At 46.5% G+C, this 21,399-nt stretch overlaps 1 long non-coding RNA gene across 2 annotated transcripts in view; it reads left to right on the top strand.

Moving 5' to 3' along the window:
- The window catches only part of LOC138527639 (uncharacterized), a 112,765-nt gene extending 91,729 nt beyond the window's left edge, over positions 1-21,036 (top strand). The window contains exon 5 of one of the 2 annotated variants that reach the window (XR_011283962.1): positions 20,094-21,036. This is a non-coding gene — a long non-coding RNA (uncharacterized lncRNA). The remainder of the gene's footprint in view (positions 1-20,093) is intronic. The other variant, XR_011283965.1, reaches the window with a different exon arrangement.
- The last annotated feature ends 363 nt before the right edge of the window (positions 21,037-21,399 follow it).

Raw genomic sequence — 21,399 nt, 5'->3', positions numbered from 1 at the left:
TTCGCTCATCTTTTTCCAATGTTAGATTGAATTTTCTCTTTGTTCTAGATCGTCTTTCAGTTATAGGTGTTATCTGTGAGGTTTTTCTTGTTTCTTTTTCATTTGTATCTGCGTTTTACTCTTGCATTGTGCAGATCGTCTCTTCTATGCCCTCTTTCTTCTGCTGTAGTTTCTCTTAAGGTATACCCTCTTTTGACTAGGTCTCCTGCCACAGATAACAGGAGTTTTTTCACTGTATAAAATGTAATATGCAGGAAGATGCTGTCTGTCCGGGCTTTGTGTGCGAACTCCACTATGTTTAAATCCACACTTTTAATTTGATCTCCTATGTGCACTTTTTGTAGTAGCCTCATAGTTGCTTTTCTATTTAGTAAGATCTTTTCCCCATTTTTGTCACTTTTTTCTAATTTCAAGTATGTGATGAGTTACTTTTGTGAGTGAAAATTGTTGATGTCCGAGTGGGGTTTAACTGTATGGAGTAGTCCAATGGTCTTCTGTTTATTCTGGTTTTTCTTTCTGAGTGTCTGTCACTTGAGCTAGTTTTTTCTCTTCTTTCGAATCGGTTTTCTGGTGTTTCTGCACTTTTTCTATGTGAGGATGTTTCTGTTTTATTTTGTCTTGCATTTTGATTGTGTTGAGAGTATTGTTTATGACGGGTTCCACCATTCGGTGTGTTATCAGCCCTTTTGTCCTCATGTTTTTCCTTTTTAGTCTGTGTAGGGCGATCCTTATCACTTTCGTATTTGGTTTTGTTTATCTTTGTGTTAGCCAATCGGAACAACGTTTTCCTTTCTGGAGTTATCCGACTTCTTCTATATCTTAGGTCGTCTGTTTTATATTTCTCTTTTCCAGATGCCTTTGATTGTGTCGCCTTATTTGTAACTCTTGGATCTGTTCTTGGGGAAGTATCTTCCACAAAGGACACCTTTCTTTTCTCTCCACTTGGGCAGGGTATTTCCGACTCTGAGTTTTCGATCGAATATGTACTTAGGTCTGCCAAATCAAGCGAACTCTCCTCCACATGTGTATGTGTTGATTTCGTGTTTGTTTCTTTTAGTTCACTTTCTGCAATTTTAGTTTTTTGGTCAGTCCCAGCTATCCACTTGGACATGCATAAGTTTACATTTTTTTCTATGCATTGTTTATCCTCTGCCTTTCCTATCATGTGTGACATTCTCCTCCAGAGACCTATCACATAGTCGGTCACTCTGACTGGCTTGGGGGAAGGAGCACTCTCCAACCCCTCCTTGAGTACGGCCAATGGACCTCTGACTGGATGGCCATAGAGAAGTTCAAAGAGTCTGTAACCAACTCCCTCCTGAGGGACTTCTCTATATGCAAAGAGAAGGCATGGCAGTAGAAGGTCCCACTTTTTCTTAAGGGGTTCTTCTAAAGCACCTATCATGCGCTTCATAGTAAGATTAAACCTCTGTACCAGTCCATTTGTCTGTGGATGGTAGGCTGTAGAGAACTTATAATTGACACCACAGTTTTTCCACATGGCCTGCATGTAGTGGGACATAAAATTGGATCCCCTGTCGGATATCAAGTAGAGCCTTAGCCACAGCCTGAGCCCTAAGAGTTCTCATGGGTATGGCTTCTGGGTATCTTGTAGCATGGTCTACTACAACCAGGATAAACCTGTTCCCTGAAGATGTGGGAGGGTCAAGGGGACTGATAATGTCAATGCTCACCCTCTCAAAAGGAACTCCCACCACTGGGTGAGGCACCAGGGGTGCCACATTCTTGGCTCCACTCTTGCCAGAGCTTTGGCAAGTGTGACAGTTCCTACAGAATTTGTCAACTTCTGAACCCATCTTAGGCCAGTAGAAGTAGAGATAGAGCATTTCCTTGGTCTTCTTGAAACTCAAGTGACCAGCCAAAGGTATCCCATGGGCTAACTGTAGGAACTGGAGTCTGTTGGCAAGGGGCACTACACTCCTTTTGCAGTCCCCAGGGATAGACTCAGTCGGTTCTCTGTAGAAGAGGCCATCTTCCAAGCTCAACCTGTGCTTCCCAACGTCTTGACCATCAAGTTGGTTAGCCGCCTGTTGTCGAAGACCTTCAAGAGTAGGACACTCTCTCTTTCCTTTGCTGAAGTCTGCCATGTTGGGTCCACCTTCTGCCAATAAAGACTGCAGCTCATTATGGTCAAAAGGGTCAAGATCTGCAACTAAGACAGTGTCTTCCTCCAGATCTGGTTCTTCAGATATGGGCTCATCCACACAAGGTTGCACCTCATATTCTGCCTCAGCAGGTGGAGGAGTCACAGGTGTTACTTTGGTCAATCTTGGGGATGTCCTTGTTGGTAGCACAGGGGTGCTGTCGGACTTTTTCCTGGAGGTCTTGGGTTTCCCCTTTGCCTCTGATTTCTTAGAAATAGCAGTGAGCAACTCCTGTGGAGTGGGAGTGATGATTTCCTCTATCAACTCCTCTGGAGAGCCTCTCAAGGTTCTCTCCCTTGCAGACCTAGTGAGCTCCTGTTTCCTTTTACTGGGAGGCATGGGGGTGCTTCACACAACTCCACAACTTTTCAGGTCATTACCCAACAGGACTCTCCCAGGCACTTCACTCTGCACACTAATAGGTATTTTGACAGTCATATTATACTGGATGAGAGCTGGTAACTGGGGAAGCATTTGCACAGGGCCTCTAGCTAACTTGGTGAGGCGTTTGGGTGCCTTAGCAACATCCTCCACCTTGAAAATGATTCATCCACCACAGTTATGCTGGCTCCAGTGTCTCTGATGGCAGGGGTTTCCTGACCATTCACAAGAACACTAGCTTTGTAATACTCTTTAGTATTATCTGGGATGGAATTATAGACATCTAGATTCTGTTGTTCCAACAAGCCCAGGGACACTAAAGAAACACTAGCTGAGACTCTCATGGGTTCATCAGCCAGTAGGTAAAGTTTCCACTTGCCATAGGTACTTCTTCCTCTGGAGAGAAGGCTAAGGAGACAGTGTGGACCCCTGAAGGTTTACCCTAATATCTGGGATCCCCTTTCACATGGTCAGTTGACCCACACACATAACATTTCTCAAATGTTGTCATTAATGGGGGTTTGTTATGACCTCCATCTGGTTTGGGTCCAGATGGTGCATTAGCCTGATTTGGTTTCTCCTGTAGTTTACACTTATGTTGCTGTTTGTGGCCCTCTTTTGGATGGGAGGTATTAGGATTCCCTTTGTTATCTTTCTTTGGCTGTTTCCCCTCATCCTTTTTCTGAGTAGCCCCAGAATGATTGTGAGTGGCCCTGTTGGCAACCCACAAGTCAGCAGACTTAGCTAGCTTCTTCAGATCTATCTCCTTAGAATCAGCCAAGTGCTGTCTGAGCCCAGGAGAGCAGACATCAAAAATGCACTCCAACATAACAAGAATTCTCATTCCTTCATAAGTGTGTACTCAGTAACCCTTACTCCAACCATCTACGTTTTTCAAACATTCACATACCCAGGCAGCCCAAAGGGTACCATCATGCTTTTTGAGGGTCCTAAACATCTTAAGGTGCTGGGAAGGGGTCTTCACGAATTTAGCAATTAATGCTAGCTTCACACACTCATAATCCATCCTATACACCTCCCCTAACTCCATCACAACATCAGGTGCAACAGTGGGTAGCCTAGAGAAGAGCCAGGGAAGCAATTGATTCCCTGTAAGACCTTGAATACCATGGTTGTATTCAAACATTGCTAACAAATCCAAAATGTCATGCTTAACCTCATACATACCCACAATTACTTTAGGTATACATGGTCTCTTAGGAATGGAAGACCTAGAAGACTCTGGGAGAGAAGCTTTTTCAAGAGACAATCTTTTCATTTCTAGTTCATGATTCAACTCCATTTCTCTGAGCTTAGGTTCTTGATGTTTGTGTTCAGATTGAGCATTTAAACTTTTGAATTACAGTTCAAGCCTCATTTTCTCTAAAGCAATGAATTCAGGACTGAGTGTAGGACCTGTGGTTTGTTTGTTTGTTTATTTTATATAGCGTTCCGGACCCAGGAGTAAAAGGGCGCTTGCAGTGGCAGGTTACAGAAGTACAATATATGCAGGTTATGCAGTTAACAAAAAAAGGACTAATATACAATATACAACATATACAAACAGTGATATTTAAAGCAAACAGTTGAACCTATATATGGTATGTACAGTATATACAATTGGTGCTGTACTTAGTCTGTCTTGGGACAAGGGTTGAGGTTGCTGAGCAGGCAAGGGGGCAGTGATGCCTACATTAAGAGACACATCTACCTATTCCAACTCATCAGTAACAGACATATTATCATCCTCAATACTTTCCACATTTGCTAGGGAGTCAGGCATTTCAGACCCACTCCATAGACTTGGATTCTTTAACAACTTTTCCATCAATTCAGACTTTTTGCCTTTGGCAGAGAGTTTCCTTTCTTTACAAATGTTTCTCAATAATCAGCAGTGTAGCTAAGAAGGGTCCCCTAACTGTGGCTATCCATATCAGACATGATTAATATTGCTTTTTAGTGCTATTAGCCTTTGGTTAGTTGATCCAAGGTAATAGCAGCACTCTAAGTGTAATTACTATACTTTAGATCCCACTGCTGCCAGCAGTGTTAGGCAGAATTATAAGCAGTACCCTTTGGGAACACCACACACAAGTAAGACTACAAGTGGCAGTACAAATTCACCTTTGGTACAAGCCTGTACTACACAGTTAAAGTGGTAGTGATGGCTGAGCAGCCAGACTTATCTCAAGACTAAGTGAGCAGTATCAGATAGTTACACAAAGGACAGCAATTACTATGATTCAGGCAAACACTGACTCAAGGTTTTCAAGTGAAAGAATATAAATTTATTTCACTCTTCAGTTGTATAACATTATGTTAGGCAGAATCCTGTGCAATGCCCTTAGGGACCACTACACACAATTAAGACCACATGTGGCAATACAAGTTTTATCTTTGGTACAAGCCTGTACTACTATGTTAGAGTGGTAGCAGTAGTGGAGCAGCCAGGCCTATCTCAAGAGTATATGAGCAGTAGCAGAGATTACATAAAGGGACACATTACTGTGGCTCAAGCATACACTGACTCAAGGTTTCAGGTAAGAAATGTAAGTACATTTTTTAAACCATTTGTTATTAACACAACACTTCTATTAAAATTTAAAACCACACGTTAAATACACTACCCCTGACTAATTCACTTTGTACGGTACAAATCAAGGTAAGTACCCTGTGTTTGAGAGAACCGGTGTTACGAAACAATACACGTTACCGTGAATATGATTGTGATCACTTTTTGACAGTTCGATCTTTAAATAAACGCATATCCGCGGCAAGAAATGCTACCGGGGCAAAAACACACTTAGCACCTGAGATACCCAGAGAGAGTTGGGGGCAAAAATCATAGGCAATATGTTAGATAGGCAGACAGAATCGAAGAACACTCATAGACAGAAATACAAGAGTCAAGAGGCCGGAGCCAGTGTTAATTGGAACCAGGTTCCTGTGTCGAGGATCACACGTCGGATAGTTCAGGATTCAAAGTTGCCAAGAGTACTTTAGATATTGTCAAATGTTTGGAAGCAAAGGTTATTAGGAGGGAAAAATAAGGGCAAGCCTTATAAGCGAGAAATAGGGATTTCACCCCAAAATTCCTCAAGCAGGACACAGTACCTTTTCAAAGAAGAAGCTGGTGCCACGGCAGTTGTTCCTGGTAGTTTTCTGTAGACCCACGAATCCTGGATTTGGCACGAAGAAGGACGATGAAGGGGGTCTACACCACACAGGGATGAGGCCGGCAGCAGCGACGATGAATAAAAGGTGCGCTCCTCAAAAACAGGAGAGGCTCTTCAGGTGGCTATCCGGACCACTACAGCAGTGTGCAGCGATTTCGACCATGAAGGCGACCTCTGGCTGAAGAAGATGAGCTGGTTATCCCCAACAGGCTCAAGGGAAGAAGGCTCCGGACTGGATCTCCTCTTAGTCGTTGAAGGGTAGATAGCTCAGGACTGCAGCAGGGCTTCACCGGTACGGGATAGTTGCAGCAGTCGACCTCTCCTCCGCTTCTCTTCGGTTCCTTGTAGTTCCAGTGGCAAATCTCTGACTTCCAGCCCAAGACACCTGCCTTTTATGCGAGAATCCCCCATTCACACAGCCTGGATGTCAATCACACAGCAGGGGGGTTGTCCAGCCCGGACAGCCACCTCAGCCAATCATGAAAAAGTGCGATTTGGGTTTCCTAGGATTCCCTGTTCAGGGGGTGACTACACCCCTCCGTCACATTCAGCCCACCTAGACACCCAGGCGCCTTGAGGAGGGCTTCTTGGCAGAAGCCCGCCAAAAGACAGGGAAGAAAGAAGGCAAACCTGGTTTGCCACGCAAAATAAAACACAAGAAGGATTTTAACAAAAAGAAATGGTGAATAAACCGCACCGGAGCCAAACGAAAAAGTATTTGGTCGAGCGGGTTTAAGTTCGAGGCTAACACAATAGCCTATAATATTACCAAGGTTATATAAGATAACCGCGGTAGAGAATTAGGGTAGATCCCACTGCCGCCAGCCATGTCTAACTGTTAAAAGAGCGAAACAATGCTCTACGAGGTACAGATACAAGGGGCTAAGAGTTAACCCTTCCAGTACTCCATGTAAGGGGTGTACTGGATCTGTGGTTAATTTGACTAAGAAAAGTTAATGGTAACTTTACCCTTTTCTGGGGTACGGTAGTCAGCCTCAGAAATGGAGTCGGTGGGAATTCTGAATGACAACCCTGTGCCACTGTACAGATGGTGCTGTGTGACACACAAAAGAAGGGGGCTACTGAAGGGGTTTACTCCAGAGTCCACAATCACAAAAACAGTTAAAAACACATAGCAAAACACAACACACATAAGAGTGGTGAAAAGCTCACACTCTTACCAAGTGGAAAGAAACAACTCCAGAGATCCAGCAAAGCTACTGAGGGACTCAATGGGCAAGGGAAATTAGCCATGAAATGAGAATTCTTCCTAACACATTACACTATTATAAGCACTTTAAAAATCACACTCTTAATACACCACACCACTTCCCTTAAATTCCAGACAAGTTAAGCTACAAAATGAAGTGCGAGCAAAATGGCACTCCAGCAATTTAAAAAGGGAGGGAAAGACAAAGTTGAATCACACCAACAGGTAAGTACTCAGGGCAATCGAACAAGAGAGACTACAATGATAAAATCAGATAGAAAAGGCTTAAGGCCAAAGTCAATGGGTCAAAAGTCTTTTTCTCAAGATAATACAGTTCAGGGTAGTTTGCGGTAAAGTTTGTGGCACGGTTTCCGGACGAGGTTGGTTTGTAGAAAATCTAGATCAAAGAAAAGAGAAGGACAAGCCCTCGGTTTGGAGATAGATTTCAAACACTTTCACCGTGGCTGAACGAAACGAACAACTGGATTTGCACAGTACCTTAAAACGGAGAGGGAGCTGTAGCTGAGGCAGATTTTCCTGGTAGTTCCTGCAGGCTCATGGTTCCTGAAGCGACTGTCGGACTGACAAGAAGTAGGATGACTGAAGGGTCCTGCACTACCCAGGGAGGAAACCAGCAGCAGAGCAAAGCAACAAATAAAAGGTGCGCTCCTTAAAACCCAAGCAGGGTTTGTCTGACCTTCCTGGCTATCTGGCCCACTGTAGCTCTGTACAGCGAATTCGACCAGAGGAGGAGTCCTGGCTTGCAGTTTGGATGAACTGGTTGGTCCCACCAGCTCAAGGGAAGATGTTTCCTGGAGGGTCTTCTCTGTTGTCGGATTCTGAAGATTCGGATCTGCAGCAGGGCCTCACCGGGCGGTTCAGTCGTTGTAGGGGTCCTCTTCCCTTAGCTCCTCATTCTTTCGTTCTAGTGGCGACTCTGCCTTTCCAGTCCCAGAGACCTGCTTTTTATGCAGTTTTCCCCCATTCACACAGCCTGGCTGTCAATCAGACAGCAGGGTGGCTGTCCTGGCAAGGACAGTCCCCTCAGCTAATCAAACAGGAGTGCAACTTCGGTTACCAGGGGAACCCATGGCAGGGGTCCGAAGATCCCTCCCTCACATCCTGCCTACCTAGACTTTCAGGCTCCTTAAGGAGGGCTTCTGTGCAGAAGCCTGTGAAAAGACAGCGAACAAAGGAATCATCCCCTGTTTGGCACTTAGAGAAAAAGACGAGAAAGACTTTAACAAAAAGAAATGGCGAATAAACCCAGCTGGAGCCAAAATAAAATGTATTTGGTCAAGCGGGTTTATGTTCGAGGCTAATGTAATAGCCTGAAACAATACCATGGTTATATAAGATAACCGCAGTATAAAAGTTAGGGTAGTTACCACTGCCACCAGCCAAGTCTTGATGTAAAGGGAGCGAAACAATGCTCCAAGAGACACAGACAAAAAGGGATAAGAGTTAACCCTTTCCAATACTCCATGTAAAATGGGGTGTACTGGGTCTGTGGTTTAAAGTGACTAAAATAAAGTTAATGGCAACTTTACCTTTTCTGGGGACAGTAGTCAGCCCCAGAAAATGGAGTCGGTGGGAAGTCTCAAAGACAACCCTGTGCCACTACACTGAAGGTGCTGTGTAACATACATGAACATATGAGGCCATGGAGTAGGTGAGGCTCCATTGCCCAAGATCACACAAAAAGTGAAAACACACCCAGCAAAACACATGTAAGCTTGGGAAAAAAGGCTCACACTGTTACCAGGTGAAAAAAAATATCCTAGAAATCCAGCAAAGCTGCTGAGGGACTCATTAGGTAAGGGAAATCAGCCATTTATGAGAATTCTCACTAACAATGGGTGATTGGTTAAGTGAGAGAAGAGTGTAGCCATTAAAGAGAAATATGGGTTGGCCTACTCTGGTATGAGGTATAAGACCTGGCACAGAGCAAGGTGCAGGGGTTTGGTGGTTGTATGGCCCCTCTCTGCCTTGTGGTTTAGGAGCTTGTCGAAACTGCAGGCTGGCCTTTGCCTTTTTATTGCCTAGTTATTGGTTGCCCAACCCGGGACAGGACTGGCGGGGACAGGTGGAAGTAGGGAGCCAGCAATATTTTGAGGAATGGTTGTCACAGGAGAGGTAGAGGTGACCGGGTGGAAAGGGTTTCTTTCATGAAGAAATAGGGGGGATGGGAACATTATTGGGTCAAGAAGTTGGTGGGTTTGCGTGAACGGCAACACAATAATAAAGTAGCATACCTCGTTTCGTTTTTGGGGTTAAGGGGAAGTGGGTGTGGGTGTCAATTGAGTTTAGTGACAGTTAAGATGGGTGAATACAGGTCAACAATAAAGTTTTAGACTAATGGGGGAACTTGGAGGATCAAGTTGGAGAGAATGTAATTTTAAAGGGGAAAGTTTGGAGGAGACGAATGGGGGGAGATGAACATTGTAGCGCTGTGGAGTTATTATACTTTTTTGACACAGGAATGGAGAGGATGGTTTAAAAATAAGTAAATGAATAATAAGAAGAGAAAAGATGAAAGGAAAAGGGAAAGGAACTGAGGATTTACAAAATAAAGGAACAAAAATTGTGGGGTGCAAAAAGGCTATATCAGAGGATTTGCGCTTGGGTGAAGGAGCGGAGGAAGAGTGTCACACGGTGGCAAGGGGATAAAGTGGGCAGTGATGCTAGGTGAAGTAGCAGGGTGTGTGGTTTGAACGGCATGGACGGGGCGCATGGTTGCCCCTAGTGCAGTGAGGGAATGGCGTTGACATGGAAATGCATGGACGGGGGTGCACGGACGGCCCCTGGTGCAGTGGTGGAAACATCGATGATATGGAACATTTGCAAGGGTGAATATGGGGGCGCATTGGCCTAGAGGAAGTGATGTGGTGTCACAGAGGCCAGTGTGCAGTGGGAATTAAACGGCATGGGCAGAAGACGCATCTGGGAAAGGGGTTACAGCATGTGAAGCGTGTAGCAGAGAGCAAGGGAGCAAGTATTTACAAGGGTGAAAACAGGGGTACATTGACAAATCGAGGTGGCATGGAGTTACTGCTTGAGGGGGGCTTAAACTGCATGGACGAAGGGAGCAGGTATGGCCTCTGATGCAGTGGGGGAGCAATAAGGAAGGATGCAGGGTAAGGAGCGGGAGCAATAAGGTATGGTCATGGTGGGTACAGGGGAGTACCCATACAAGGGTACATTGGTGGGTGGATATCCAGGAGATGCTGTTCTATATGCTGGCCCCATACAAAAAGGGGTTGGGTTTGGTTTAGGTTACAAGTTATCACGTGGATTGGCAGAGGAGAGGTTTGCAGTTGAAGTGATGATAATGGGAAAGAAAAGGGCTAGTTGCGGCATTAGTTGGGGGTACTTGATTGGAGAGCATATGATGGGTATGAAGAGACCGGGGCGATGTCCGCAAGAATACTTTACTCTTAGTGGGTAGGGAAAGTAAATAAATAAATATAGAGAAATAATAACAAGGGGAGCATCAGAGGAGTTTCAGGATTTCAGAACGAAATTGTGGGTGGCAGAAGTGGGCTGGTGGGCAGGTGGTGTTGGAGTGCAGTGAGTGATGGGCATGGGGTATGAGGCAAGAGGGTGTGTTTAAAAAGAAAACGAATAATAAATAAGTAATTCAATAAATAATAAATACAAAACATTTTTTAAAAATGGGGGAAATAGGAAATAGGGCTAAAGGGGCCTGGGTGTTGACAAGGACCTGTTAGGGCTCTGAGGAGGTGTTGGCAGGAGGAGAATGGGTTAGAGAAGGGTTGTCGAACTCCGGGCCACGGGAGCTGGAATCCTGATGAATTTTCAGGATAACCCTCATTCATATTCATGAGGACAAATGTGTATACATTTAGAATCATTGTGTGCAAATGTATCTCATGAATATTATTGAGGGGTGTGAGCGACATGGCCTGAGCCCATGGTGTGAGGCTGTGAGCTGATGGAACTCCTGTCGTGAGTCTTAAAAGATCTTGACATTTCGGTGGTAAGAAAGGAATTAACAGCATCTATATGTAGAGGAAGTTGGTGCCCTGCTGGGAAGCGATGCCCTGAGCCGAAACGGAGGGAATAAGCTGGAGAGCGGGTGCCCGAAACTCTGACCTCCACGAGAGAAGATGGCGTTCAGAGCCATGCTACACTGAGCAGGTGGAGTATGCGGGGAGATGTGTCCACACTGCGCACCACACCCTGTGCGCTATGCCGCTGAGACAGGCACTGGTGTATCTGCAGCCCAGGGGCTGCCTCATTTGATGACCAGCTGGTGCTAGGGGTTCGTATGCCTGTTTGCAATGAATGCAGAGCTGATGCCTAGGTGCTGCCCTGCAAGCGGAGCTGAAGGGTTGGAGCCTACAGACCCCGGACTGCAACAGCAGCCTGCGGGGGGCGCAACCGCCCGATACTTGCCCACTGACGTGGGGTGGAGCGAGCCCAGAAGTGGGCAAAGGGGTGCCAGCTGGTTCTTGGTGGCGGGGAAAAAGCCGGAGTGGGCGTAAGCACACCAGCGGGAGCCTGGTGTTTGGAAACCTCATGGGAGTGAGAGAGGATGAGATTGCCCCGGTATCTAAATGACCTGAAGTGCTGGCACGGCCACTACTGAGCCCGGAGCAGGTGCAACAAGCTGCTGCCTCGTCATCTAGGAGATTGGTGTTTTCCCTACTCCATGGGCACTCGCACTGCCTTAATTTCCCAGCCGGGACTGCCGGCAGTTACCTGGGGCCCCAACGTAACACAAGCAAGGCTGACAGTGAGCTTGCCCCACGCAGAGGCTGCGGGAATTCTGACTGGGAACCTGATCTTGGCGAGACATCTGTTGCACAGTTGACATCAGGCGCTGGGCATGGCTGTGAGAAGAAGCAACACAGTAAGAGTGGGATAGTGTGGAGCCGCTCCCCATAAATTACACGACTGGCTCTCTGGGGAACAAGCGAACACAGTGAGCCTGGGGCTGGGCGAGGACTGATCCATTGCTCTGTGGGCCCTGCTGTGCACACACCTGGGAGATTAGACTGAACAGCAAGCGAAGTCTCCTGCTGGAGCCGATGGAGTGCTTGATTAGATCAGCGGAACAACTCTACACTATGCTGCTGGATGTCTCTAGGGACAGGGACGCTGTACTCTCGTGCATATAGCTGTTAGCACACCTGGGGCTGTGAGGTGAGGACCCACTGTTGCTGAGACTAGGCTGTGCGAGGGACGACTGATAGGGATTGCCTGGTCATTACCCCACAGCCATACACAGTACAGCCCCTCCAGCAGGGGGACAGAGATGCAGCACTGGGGGAGAACATAGACTCAATTGCCACGCTGCTGAACAGAACCGGTGCCGATCAAGACTGAACACCTCTGAGTGCGGGTTTACCGCTTGCGGCTGCACCAAAAGTGCTGACTCATCTGGAGGGTATTCCGCAGCCATCACGGGGGGGTCGGAGCTGGCACCAGGTTTCACCCTGGTTGATTGCTCCCCTGGCTCCTGCTGCTGCTGGCTATACACCTGGACCATCACTGTAACTTAAGATTGTTGGTGCTAGCCTTCTTTGGAATCATTTCCCCGACCAAGGGCAAAGGTAATACTACCATCATGGACTCGTTCGCTAACATTTTAAGACCCAGGAACCCTCACAAAGTGCATGGGCTCCGGGCGCAAGCCCTCAGGAAGATTTGGTATTAGCTGCAAAAGCCGCACTGAGATCTTCGCTAGAAACGAAAATTGACAAAGTAAAAGTGGATGTTCAGTTACTGCAATAAGACGTGCCACAGTTGGCTGGGAGGGTCACAACTGCTGAGAGGGAGCTCAAGGACACGATGGACTCTACAAAAGACCTGGAAACCTGGGTGCGGGACCTGGAGAGGAGGAACAATGCTCTGGAAATACGGGCAGAGCATGCTGAGGGGAGGGCCCGAAGACACAATGTATGGCTGCTTGGGCTGTCAGAGAGCTTGGAGGGCTCAGATCCCACCAAGTATGTTGAGAACTTAATATTGCAGGAAGTAGGTGCCAGGAACCTATCGCAGGGCTTTGCAGTTGAGCATGCCCACCATTCGCTACAGAAGCACCTGCCCTCCCCCGGGCTCACACCCCTGACCTGTCATTACAAAAATCTTGAACTTCCATGACAGGGAGGTGATCTTGAAACACTCCAGAGAAGGCAGTGAGATCCAGAGAAACAGCTCCGAAGTCACCATCTACCTGGATTACACACCAGCGGTTCAGAGGCCCAGGAACTCCTTTGTTGCGATCAAGGCGAGACTTAGGCATCTAAATATTAAATATATGCTCATATACCCTTTCAGGCTCAAAATCATCTACAAAGGTAGGCAACATTTCCTTGAAACTCCTGCGGCTGCAAACATGTGGCTGGAACACAATCATTTGGCCAGTGGTGACAAACCTAACACTTAGCCCGGTGGGTGTCATTTAGGAGATGGGTTGCCCGGGGTGGAGGTTTGAGATATCTGGACATCTCATTTAACATTGTCTGCTGCTGGGAATTACCAAGGAAGAGTGGACAGTGAGGTCAGCGACTTTGTCCCTCTGATTGTCCTAGAGAAGGGCGCACTAGTTATATTGAACGCTAAGTGGCTTTCTGTGTTCTGTTTGATATGCAAATATTTACCCGACTGTATAATTCATCTCACATACGATGAGGGCAACGTTTGGTCACCCGTCAATGGACTTGTTGGAACACCCTATGCATAGGTGGGGGGCTGGCCTGTTGCTAACTCCCATTACTCGACACTTGTTGGCCTGGCTAGGTACTAATGATGTGGGGACACCCGAGCACTGTACACCCTGTGCAGTAGCTGGGCGAGTTATTAATGTTTGGTTAAATGTTTTACTGGTTTTAGGTTTTCCGTGCATTTTGGTCTGTATGCTGTCCCTAAGATTTGACTGGTCGGGGGGGGGGAGTTGGCTGTGGAAGTATCTCAGGCATGCCCGGAGTCACTGGTTTGTCATGAGAGGGGCGGGGGGTGTTGGTGAACGTGTGTGCGAGATGGGGGACGGATGCCTATACTATGACCCCCATTAAAGTATTAACCTGGAACGTTTGCGGGTTGGGCACATACTTGCACAGGAATAGGGTGAAATCTTTCCTGACACATAAGAAGATCTCTATTGCCCTGCTCTAAGAGACCCACCTAACAGCAGAGCAACTGGAGAAGGTCCGGCAGCACTGGGGAGGAAGGAGTATGGTGAAGTAAACTCTAAATATGCCAGACGAGCGTTCACTTGGATAAAGGACACTCTGCCATTTCAACTACTAGAGTTAGAGGCAGATAAGGAGGAGAGGTATCTCATCTTGTGGGGCTACATTGATAACACTGCAGTGTGTATAGTTAACTCCTACTTCCCAAATCACGGAATCCCGTCACATGTACACACGTGCTGTTCTCGTGGCACAACACAGTTTTCTTACGGGTGTGGGAGATTTTAATTGTACCATGGACCCTGTGTTGGCTAGATCGTCATTACCCCAGGGGGTCCGTCAGCTGCATTTACTGCACTTAATGTGGCACTGTTGAACCTGGACTTGGTGGATGTATGGAGGGAGCTAGATCCTGTGGGTAGAGGTTACTCTGACTATTCCTCACTGCACGCCCTGCACACCAGGATTTATTATATATTTGTTGGACGATGTCAGATGGCTGATATGTGTGGGTCTGAGTATTTGGGGAAAACAATATCCGACCACTCTCCCTTGCTGGTGGCTTGGAACTTGGGGAGTCTGTGACGCCCCATCCCGATGTGGCGCATGCCTACGGATGCTCTGACTGACTATGTCTTCAGAGACAAACTGCAGAAGTCGCTGGTAGAATTTGTGGACCACAATATGGGCAGTGTGAAGGAGTGAGGTACTGTGTGGGAAATGCTGAAGGTGGTGGTTAGGGGGGATGTAATTGCTAGCACTGGTGGTATCACAAGAACGCTCAGGGTGGAACTGGAAACCCTGGAGGATGAGGTCAGGGCGCTGGAGGCCCAGAATGTGGGTCAGCAATTAGGCGAAGAGAGACTGGTTAAGACCCGGTACCGCTGCCTTCAGGTGTGGGAAAGGCTATCCAGGTTTGATTTCGTCCTAAGGACCACCAGAGCAAATGCAGATGGGGATAGGCCAGGTAGGCTTTAATCGTGGCCATGCAGACGGGAACACCCTAAGCACCTGGCTACCGAGTTGCTGGAGGCAGATGGGAGCATGTGCAGGACACAAGCTCGTATAAACAATATGTTTTCCAGGTTCTACTCCCACATGTACAGCCATTCAGAGTTGGTTTCCTAGGAGGAACTAGAGGAGGTCCTCTCGTTGATGATGCTTCCTAAGCAACAAAGCTCACAAAAGGCCACATTGGACCAGCCCATCACTGCAATTGCTTCACTTGCTAGAAGCAAGGCTCCGGGTTGTGATGGATTTACGCCTGAATTTTATAAAAAGTATGCCTCAACATTAGCTCCTGTGTTGCTCAAGGTTTTTGAGGAAGCCTTTAGTAGTGGGATACTCCCGGGAAGCATGCGAGAAGCCCTAGTGGTCCCGATACCCAAACCTGGAAAGCCTGCGGATAAATGCAAATCATATCGACCCCTGGCAATGCTAAATTATGAAATTCAAATATTGACAACAATATTGGCGGGACGGCTCCCCAAAGTGATTGCGGCTTGATACATCGCGACCAGACAGGTTTTATCCTAGGCAGTAGAACCGCCCTGAATTTGCGCTGACTGCAACACATTATTGCACAGACCAATGTATGCCCTGAACAGTGCGTGCTGGTATTGGCCGATGCAATTAAAGCTCTTGACTCCCTCTATTGGGAATGGTTACTTGCAACATTGGTTTTGGAGAACAGTTTATTAGATGGGTGAGGATTCTCTGTCGCTAACTGCCAGGGTCAAATCTGGGAGGCAGGTGTCAGCAGCTTGGGATATTCAGAGAGGGACGCGACAGGGATGCCCATTATCACCCATGTTGTATGTCTTGGCACTGGAACCGCTCGCACTCTACCTGTGCCAGGTGTTTTTAGAGGCAGGAATTCAGGTTGGGGCACCAGACACTTGATCTTGATATACACTCATGACGTGTCGTTGTATATTTGGGAGCCGCAACACAACCTACCAATAGTCATGTAAGTATTTGATCATTTTGCTAAGGTGTCCGGGATTTCCTTTAATAGAGAGAAATTGTGTATTTTTCTGTTGGTGCGTCTCGGAGGGGTTGAGGATGAGGCTTTGCCGGATTTGGGGCTCTCGTGGGAGGTAGGAACTTTCCGATATTTATGTGTACACATTATGCACACGCCCGAAAGTATGCATGTACGCAACACAGTAGGGGTGTTGGTTGGTGCTAGAAGCTCTATGTCCTTTTGGTCTAGGCTCCCACTTTCGTTAATGGGGAGAGTAGTGAGTGTGAAAATGGTAGTTCTGCCTAGATTTTTTTTTTACCAATATTCATCACTACATCAACGCCTCTTTCTTACGCTTACTGGACTCTCTGGTGCAGGGTATCCTATGGGGCTCCTCCCATCACAGGATTGCGCTGACAACATGGTGTCTACCATATAATGAGGGCGTGTGCATTTTACAAATTTGGAATGTTATTATCAAGTGGCAAAACTTAGCTATGTGTCGAAATGACTATTGTATGAGGTTACATCTCAGTCGCAGCTGCTACAGAAGCTGGTGGCACCTGCCCAACTCAGAGAAGTTGTGTGGCTACCACTGAACTGCCTGGACAAAACACCATTACTAATTAGCATGGGCATGAAAGTGTGGCTTAGAACAATGAAACTATTGAAGTTGGATTGCCCTTACTCGCCAGATCTCCCGGTAGTGGCCGATGTGTGCAAGAATAGGTACGAGCTGGCGATGGCACAACGCTGGGAGGACTGGAGGTTTTCCATATGGGGTGACATGTTCGAAAATGGCACATTCAGAGAACTGAATGCTATCACTGAGCAAACTGGGCTTCCCCATGGGCAGTTCCTGCACTATATGAGAGTGTGGAGATGGCTAAATGTAAATGGGGTGGGTGGCCGGAGGAACCAGAGGCAAATGCGCTTCTGGTTTTGATGTTTTCTCTGTAGGATGGTTGGCGGCCGGTGTCTTGACTATTTAGCACCCTAATGGATAGACCTAACACCTGTAGCACCGCATTGAAAGCATGTTGGGAATTAGACCTGGGAATGGAGATCGGGGTGAAGGAGTGGGAGCGTATCCTTAGGTTTCCCAAGGATGTGTCCAGTAATTCCCACTTTAAACTGATCCCATTAAATGTGCTGTACTGGACCTATATGATTTGTATTTGTATTTTGTTTATTTATATAGTGCACCTGGCCCAAGGGCATCTGGGTGCATAACTTGGGTTACATAAGTAATGCAAACTGTAACATAAAAAAAGAAAACATACTTTACAGTAATATACAGAATCTAGGGTCTGACAAGTAAGGTGGCGATAAGCGAGGCCTATCATCAGGCAGGGAATATGTAAAAGTTAATAGATATACAGAAAATATACAAGATATTATATGCACACGCTACCCCATAGTTGAGGCAACGAGAAAAAGTGTGATGGCTAGCAGGATGATCAGTGCTGGGCGAGGTCCTGGGCAGTCAACCATGCTTTGGTCTTACTCTTAAAGGCATGGAATGAGGGTTCAGCTCTGAGATGGTTGGGTAGTGAGTTCCAGAGTTTCGCAGCGAGGACAGGGAAGCTCGTACCGCCTGATTTCTGCAGTTTGTATCGATGTATGGAGAGACAGTTAGCCTGGGCGGTTCTGATAGGTCGGTTGGATGTGTGGTACTCAAATCGACAGGCTAGGTAGTTGGGTGCTTGGTTGGTGAGGCATTTGTGCGTAAGAGCCAGTGTTTTGAGTGAAATTCTTTGTGTTACAGGGAGCCAGTGAAGGCTCCGTCTAGTGTTAGATATGTGCTGATTCTTGGGGATATTTAATGCAGCTCTGATGGCATAGTTCTGGATAACCTGTAGCTTATTAAGAGTACATTGGTTAGTGCCTAGATAGAGGGCGTTGCAGTAGTCGATTTTGTGACATGACCAAAGTCCTGGCTAGAGTGGTACAGTTGGCTGGTGTGAGGAAAGGGCGGCAGGCTGTAATGAGCTTGCGGGTGTAGGCCACGGCTGAAGATACAACGTTTGTTTGTCTAATGAGGGAAAGGGTGGAATCAAGATAAATACCTAATGTTTTGGTGTCGCTCGAGACTTTAATGGTATTCCCATCAATGACGATGAATTTGAAGGAGGGCTCTAGTTTGTTGAGTCTGTGATGTGATCCCAAGATTAGGAGCTCTGTTTTATCGTCATTAAGACAGAGTTCGTGTTGGGCCATCCAGGCTTGGATGACTTGGTAGATGGTATTAACAGCTAATGTGTCAGTTGTGTGGTCCCCGGTAATAGGGGTGAGTATCTGGGTGTCATCTGCATAATTAGTGTAGGTAACACCCAGATAATCCAAAATATCAAATAAAGGTTTCGTAAACACATTGTAGAGTGTGGGGGAAACGCACAATCCTTGGGGTACCCCGCAGGGAACTGGAGAAGGTTCGGCAGCAGCAGTGGGTGAGAAGACCCACATGGATCTGTTGTTCAGAAATGAGCTGATCCATGAGGTAGCTTTGTCTGAGAAGGCTAGTAGGGTGGCCAAATTCAATAAAGGTGAACAGTCTACATGCCCTTGGTGTCCAGGTGATAGGGAAGGCCAGGCACACATGTTCTGACATTGCACTAAAGTGCAGGGTCTCTGGTCTCGGGTTGAGCAAGCATGTAGGAGGGCCGGGGTTTCTAGGTACTCCTGGAATTCGACGGAGTGCTTGCTGGGGGCGTACCCAAGAAAAAGTAAACACAAGTATATCATAAAGTATATGGATCTGGCTTGCATCCTCTCCAAGCAATGCATTGCCATGTCCTGGAAGTGGGCTGGGTGCCCACAATATTCACGCTGGCTAAGGGACTTTGAGACCTGGACCATAGCGGAGACCAGGATGTGGGCCAGATCAGCGCAGAGCATGGATGCAGCTTCTGGGGGAGCTTATGAGCCATGGAAGCAGTTGATTTGGGACATGTTTCAACCCTCAGATGACAAGCCACAGTGAGCACCCTGTCGCTAGCTGCGGGGTTGCATGAACAAGGTGCTCAGCTATTGTGCTTGTTTTACCGCCAGCGCTAAAACTCTTGAACTCTGTCAGATACTGAATAGTGCAGCCCAACTCTGTACAATTGGTATCCCCTTACTCTTGGACCTGGGAACAGACCACTGGAAGGATGTTATCAAGACCTGGTTAACATGTGTGGAACTGTTGTTATGTTATTTATTTGTTAGTCTGTTATTTTGGCAAAATGCAATCAGCAATTGTGGAACGTGTTTGCTTCTACTGCATTGGTGATATTTTACCACTGTTTACTTATAAATGCCAATAAACACATTAAGGAAAATAAAAAATGAATATCAATGAGGAGTATACAGTAAACACGGCATGGATCCGGCCCTTGAGGCTTGTAGTTGGACAAGCCTTGGTTAGAGGGTTTGAAAGTAGAAGAAAGGGCGCTGGTAAAAATGGGGGGGTGTAGCAGGTTAGAGGGTGAGAAGTTGGAAGAGGTGGGATGAACAAAGTTTGGGGGAGTAGGGTCCATAAGGGGTGGTGCATAATAAGGGTGCTGGTGCAGATTTATGATGGTTTAAGTGCAGGAGGTTTGGGGCAAAGAAGTGGTTATGAATATAATAAATAATTAATTAATGACTCAATAAAGAAGGAGGGAAATTAACTTATTTGGCTGCTAGAGGAAGGGAGGGACAGTGATGCTCTGTTTAGGAAACAGAACATGGGGCAGACACGTAAAGAATAAGAACAGGTTTGGGTATCTGGTCAGGTGGAAGATATAGACACCAGGTAAGTGGTAAGGGGTTGGGATGTGAGAGTATGAGCATCACGGAAAAGGGTACCAGGGTGAGGGATTTGCCAAAAAGGGGACATAGTGAGCAAGGAGGGGGAGAAAGGTTTCTGAAGTGCAAGGGATTATTGGGGGCAAAAGGAAATACGAAGTTTACAGTGGCAGGTTTTAGGTATGATAGAGGAGGAGAAGCGGAGTGCAGTAAGGTGGATTCAGTTCATTACGTGTGGTGCTTAATTTGTCTTTTTTTTCACAGATGCGGCAGGAAGTGGTGTTCTAAGGACGATTATAAGGGACCGGTCAATGTATGCGTGGTGTCTGTTAATGTAGGGGTATAAAGGTTTTAGGGCAGTTAGGTATAGTGTTTTCTCCCAAGAGAATGTTTTGATGGTGGGGATTTAAGGCATTAAGGCTATTAGGATTATGTAGAGAAGTAAATTGGCCATGGCAGTTGGAGGGAGTTTTAGTTATAATTTATGGAAGGGATTAGCTGGCTTTGACGGGTTTATGAAGAGTTGCTATTGTTAAAAGAAAGTGCAGAGAAAAGTGATTATGGCATGGCGAGCAATGGGAAGGGGTAGTGTTGGAGGAAAGGAAGTAGGGTGAATTAAAAAAAAAGGAAATAAAAAGTTAACTCAGTTTTGGATTTTATGTCTAGGAGCAAGGTTGTTGTGGGGAATGTTTTAAAACATAAATATATAAAAGAGGGAAAGGGAAGGAAGGAGAAGGAACAATTAAACAAGAGTTAAATAGGAAGGTTATGGGGACGTTGGAGCAGAAAGAACACCTCTGGGGAGGGTTTTTCTGGTGCCGGGGACACTGTTGGTTAAATGATGGTTGGTTGAAGCCGAAGGATTATTATCGCTGTAAGAAGAGTGGATAGTGCTGTTTGCACAACAGGCTACCCTGGGGGTACAAAGAGGGGCAAGAGGTATTGAAGAAGGAGGCGCGTGGCATTGGGGAGAAGGTGGGAGAAAGCGGGAATGAAGGTTAAGAGGAATTGAAGGTAAGGGGAGGGAGCAAGGGACGCTAAGTGATGAATTTTATTTGTTTATTTATGTAGTAGTTTTTGGCGATTGTTAATTGATCTGTTAGTCTGTAAGGTTAAGGAGCCAGGTTAGCGTGTTTTTGTAAGCCACGGCCTGTCACATTAAAGCGACCTTTTCCACTAATGACGAGTCTGGGTATTTTTTGCAGTCAGCCTAAATGCTAATTAATAGCCTTATATAACCGCCTAACCGATACTAGCTATCCTTACTGTGTTGTGCTATCCCGAGATGCAGGTGATGAGCCGCCTATCTAGGATGAACCTTGCCATGGCGCGATTGATCATGGCCGAAAAGCACTGTGGGACAGCACAGAACAATAACTTGAGGTGCTTTAAGTTAAGCCACAATCAGGCTGAGGGTTATATGAGGCTATTAACTAGCATTTGGACATGTTTAAAATAGGAAAAGCGATCAGTACTTCCTATGTGTGTTAATGTTTGAGTATACATGCAGGGTGCAGACACCCTCAGTGGTCCCCCTTGTGTGTTTATTGGCCTCCAACAGACCACCTCC

The sequence above is a fragment of the Ambystoma mexicanum genome, chromosome 1q (genome assembly GCF_040938575.1).
Source record: "Ambystoma mexicanum isolate Mex_15411 chromosome 1q, UKY_AmexF1_1, whole genome shotgun sequence".
Classification (NCBI taxonomy): domain Eukaryota; kingdom Metazoa; phylum Chordata; class Amphibia; order Caudata; family Ambystomatidae; genus Ambystoma; species Ambystoma mexicanum.
This window is presented reverse-complemented; position numbering and strand designations above follow the sequence as displayed.